General features: G+C 47.4%; 1 protein-coding gene across 3 annotated transcripts in view; it reads left to right on the top strand.

Annotated features, from left to right (window-relative positions):
- The first annotated feature begins 26 nt into the window (after positions 1-26).
- The window catches only part of ACKR2 (atypical chemokine receptor 2), a 48,750-nt gene continuing 44,263 nt past the window's right edge, over positions 27-4,513 (top strand). For 2 of the 3 annotated variants that reach the window (XM_036869988.1, XM_036869993.1), the window contains exon 1: positions 30-139. The gene's annotated coding sequence lies outside the window, so the exon portion shown is untranslated. Of the gene's footprint in view, positions 140-4,513 lie in introns of all 3 variants that reach the window. The other variant, XR_005021933.1, reaches the window with a different exon arrangement.

Genomic DNA, 4,513 nt, shown 5'->3' with positions numbered 1-4,513 from the left:
CCGGTGTCGGGATCGGCGGGCGAGTGCGGGCCTGTACGCGGTGGCTGGGGCGGCCCGGCGCGAGCCCCGGATTGGCTGGGGCGACGTGCGCGGGCGGTGACTCCGCGTCCCCGGCTCTCACGTAGGAATCGCGTCAGAGGTGAGAGCTCGGTGACCGGGATTGCGCGGAGGACGCGGGCGGGGTATTGGCCCTTGGCCCGGCGGTACTTGAGATTACTCTCGCCCTTTTCCTCTCGGGACGCGGCGGCGGCAGCGAGCATCGCGAAGGCGGTGTCCCGAGCGCCGGCCGGGCGGGGCCGGGGATCAGGGGGTTCAACCGCGGCCGGTCCTTGGGGGGTTGCGGGTGAGGAGGGAGCACGTTCCTGCCTTCGGGGGCGCCGGCGGCGGTGGGGCGCTGGAGCCACTCCAAGCCCTGGCGGTTATCCGCCACGAACGTGCGCTGTCGGCCTCCCGGCTTGGCGCTTACACTGTAGTGGGAGGAAGCCACTCATTGCAAGCACGGGTGACTCCACCTAGATCGGGGTGGTTTACCTGAGGAGAGAAGTGTCAGAGGCCCCTTGTGGCAGTGAACTTCCCGGGACAGAGCCCCTAATTTGTTCGTAGAGCAGTCGGTAACTACCTGGCGAATTAGTGCAAAGCATCAAGCGCTACCGTGGGGACTCTAACTAAACTAGAATCTCTGGATGTAACCACGGAACGAGGCAGACTGCCAAGTGCTTTATCCCACAGGTAGGAGCTCAGTGTCATAGGCTCAGGATTTTGAAAATCTTTTGTCTCATAATTGAGTTAAAACACTGGTAGGAAACATTCATGCTGAGTACGATAAATTAAAAACCCTTTACATTGGTCATGTGGAGTGCTTTCAGCTGCTTGAGGGCACGTATATTTGTCTGGTTCATGCAGGCATCTCCTTGAACACTCTTTGAGCTCAGTAGGGCCTCAGTAATGCTAAAAGAAGAAGTGACAACTGATGCAGTAGCTGGAGAGCTTAAAAGATAAGTAGGGGGCAATTCCTTGGCGGTTCAGTGGTTAGGACTCCACGCTTCCACTTCAGGGGGCACGGGTCGATCCCTGGTGGGGGAACTAAGATCCTGCATGCCGCGCAGTGCGGCCAAAAAAAAAATTGGAAAAAAAAAGATAAGTAGGAAGATCAGGAACTCATTTAGGTTAATTAAAGCGATAAAAGAGCCTGACAGATTTGAATATGAAAGTCATATGCATAAGTAAAGCAAGGGCTTCCCTGGTGGCGCAGTGGTTAAGAATCCGCCTGCCACTGCAGGGGATACGGATTTGAGCCCTGGTCTGGGAAGATCCCACATGCCACAGAGCAACTAAGCCCGTGCGCCACAAGTACTGAGCCCGCGTGCCACAGCTACTGAAGCCCGAGCACCTAGAGCCCGTGCTCCAAAACAAAGAGAAGCCACCTCAATGAGAAGCCTGTGCACCACAAGGAAGAGTAGCCTCCGCTCGCCACAGCTAGAGAAAGCCCGTGCGCAGCAACGAAGATCCAACGCAGCCAAAAATAAATAAATTAATTAATTAAAAAAAAAAAAAGTAAAGCAGAAGTCAAGTCCCTTGATTCTGGAAAAACAAAGGCTAACTGCAGCAGTGACCACAGCATGTTCATTCCTGAAGAGGATTTATATGAATCAAAATAATGTTAGCTAATTTGCTAATTTCCAGAGAATGAGATTTGGGGTCAGGCAGACCAGTGCTGGTCCCAACTTAGCCACATACTAGCCATGACCTTGGGCTTCACTTTCTTCCTTTGTAAAGTGGGGATAACAGTAGTGGTGGTTAATGGGGAAATAAATGTGGAGTGTTAGCTATTAGTTTAAAAATTCCTATGCCATGCATTGTGCAGAAAGATGCAGACCCTGCCCTATTTGTGTAAGAAATGATCTCTTTCTGATCATATGTAGAAACCAAAATCTTGGTAAATGGTGATGATGCCTATCCGTATCAGATGATGCAGAAGTTTTTTTTTTGTTGTTTTGTTTTTTTTTATAATTTTTATACTTTTCTGTATTTCCTGATTTTTTTTTTAATTATTAGCACCTTTAATTATTATTTATTTATTTGGCTGTGTTGGGTCTTCGTTTCTGTGCGAGGGCTTCCTCTAGCTGCGGCAAGTGGGGGCCACTCTTCATCGCGGTGCGCGGGCCTCTCACTATCGTGGCCTCTCCTGTTGCAGAGCACAAGCTCCAGACGCGCAGGCTCAGTAGTTGTGGCTCACGGGCCCAGTTGCTCCGTGGCATATGGGATCCTCCCAGACCAGGGCTCGAACCCGTGTCCCCTGCATTAGCAGGCAGACTCTCAACCACTGCGCCACCAGGGAAGCCCAGAAGTTTTTTTTTAAAGATTGTTCTGCTGTACTTTATTCAGTATCATGTTACAAGAAAACAACAGTGACAGCTGATTGAACTATTAAATTTTTCATAAGACATTGGTGACAAATGTACAACATATATTATTCCATTCTTCTTAACTTTGTGTCATTTCAAAGTATATTGATGCAGAAGACTTTAAAAAATTATTTGGGTTCTCATGTATTAAATTAATCCACCTGTAATTTATAGGAAGGCAGCACAGGAAGTCTCTGACAGCTTTGCTAATTTCCCCTCTTTAGAGAGCCTCGGTAACTTCTCATGCTCCAAGTAGCTGTCCACACATGATCATATGCACTATAAGGGAAATGGGCTTCTAAACTCAGATTTGGGCTAAGGCTCAGCTTAAAGCTACACTATCTGGTTTTTGACATCCTTAAAAAAATACTGTGTGATCTTTGTGGAATTTTGTCTAAAACAAATATTAAAACTTTCGAGAAAATTGGTAATATCTATGACTATTTTCAAACTACAGTTGAGAGTCACAGTCAGCAAATACTGGACATGTATATTGTGCTCTGTACAGGACTCAGAAATTAGACTCAGTTCCTTCCCTGAAATAATTTATCATCTGATTAGGTCAAAGGAACAGGTATAGAAAAATATCAAAAACAGTCTGTGATAAGTGCTTTGAATGGAAATCCAGGCAGATATCATAGTGAGTGAGCGGTTTCAAAGAAGGCTTCTTGGGACAGGGGCTTGAATGAGTGGGCTTTGAAGGATGACTAGCATGTAAATAAGTTGGAAGAGTATTCCAGAAAAAGGAAACAGTGGGCAGAGGAATAGAGGTAGACTATGGGATTGTAGTTCTGGCATGGAGGACAGTGAATGGGGAAAAGGCAAAAATTTGTGACTAAAGCAGAGCCAGAGTAATGGAAAGTAGGCCTAAGCTCACAGGGGAGGACCTTAAACGCTAATCAAAGAACTTGGACAATATTATATTAGGTGGCCCTTGAAGGTTTTGGAGCAGGATGTTTCAAGAGCTGAGTGAATTTGAGGTACTTGGCAGTGAAGTTGAATGCATTAGAAAAGGACTGTCAGCATTCCTCTGCCAGGAAACAAGACTATTGAGTATGTAGCTTATTATATTCTTTATATTGAAGCCATATCCTGGGTCTTAAGGATAGGGAAGGCTGCTACATGCTGTAGTGTCATCCCTCTACCACCTTGACAAGGCCTGCTGCTTTTTTTTTTTTTTTTTTTTAAACTTTATAGCTACTTTATTTATTTATTTATTTATTATTTTTGGCTGTGTTGGGTCTTCGGTTCGCGCGAGGGCCCTCTCCAGCTGCGGCAAGCGGGGGCCACTCTTCATCGCGGTGAGCGGGCCCCTCACCATCGCGGCCCCTCCCGTTGCGGGGCACAGGCTCCAGACGCGCAGGCTCAGCAGTTGTGGCTCACGGGCCCAGCCGCTCCGTGGCATGTGGGATCTTCCCAGACCAGGGCTCGAACCCGTGTCCCCTGCACTAGCAGGCAGATTCTCAACCACTGCGCCACCAGGGAAGCCCAGGCCTGCTGCTTTAAAGTAGCAATAGTCCGTACAGACCAGTCTCCAGGGAGAATTGACTAGGGTCCAGGCCATCATAAAATTCCAGACTCCACAGCACGTCCGTAACTGAACATAATTATCTCTCTCTTCTCCTTCCCCCTGCTCTGGACACCCCTTCCTCATAATCCTGTACTTTCTCTTTAAATTCCCTGACTTGGTTGGTAGAACTGCTTTCCATCCCATTAACCGAACATGAAACCTGGGTAAATCCTTGATGCTACTCCTACTTTTGTGCACACGTAGCCAGTGACATGTGGGCAGATAACTGAATGACAAGGGGCCAGCCTTCTGAAGATCGGTGGCAGAGGTGAGACTGTGCCTTCACTCTCATAGTACTGTGCTCTGACCAAACTGGCCCAGTGATGTTGAGAGGATCATTTATACAGGAAAGCACTTAAACAGATTAAATAAGGAAATACATTTACATCATTTTACGCTTGATGCAAGACTGTTTTCACTGACAATATTTTCCAACAAAAAGCCGTGCAGTTGTCACTAAAAAATGGATCTTGGATTCACTGAAGCTCCTCAGAATTCCTTTTTGTTCTTCCTGTTAGTTATTTGGAGGGGGGTGGGC

The sequence above is a fragment of the Balaenoptera musculus genome, chromosome 11 (assembly GCF_009873245.2).
Source record: "Balaenoptera musculus isolate JJ_BM4_2016_0621 chromosome 11, mBalMus1.pri.v3, whole genome shotgun sequence".
In the NCBI taxonomy this organism is placed as follows: domain Eukaryota; kingdom Metazoa; phylum Chordata; class Mammalia; order Artiodactyla; family Balaenopteridae; genus Balaenoptera; species Balaenoptera musculus.
The sequence above is the reverse complement of the archived record's forward strand: the minus strand, read 5'-3'. Positions and strand labels throughout refer to the sequence as shown.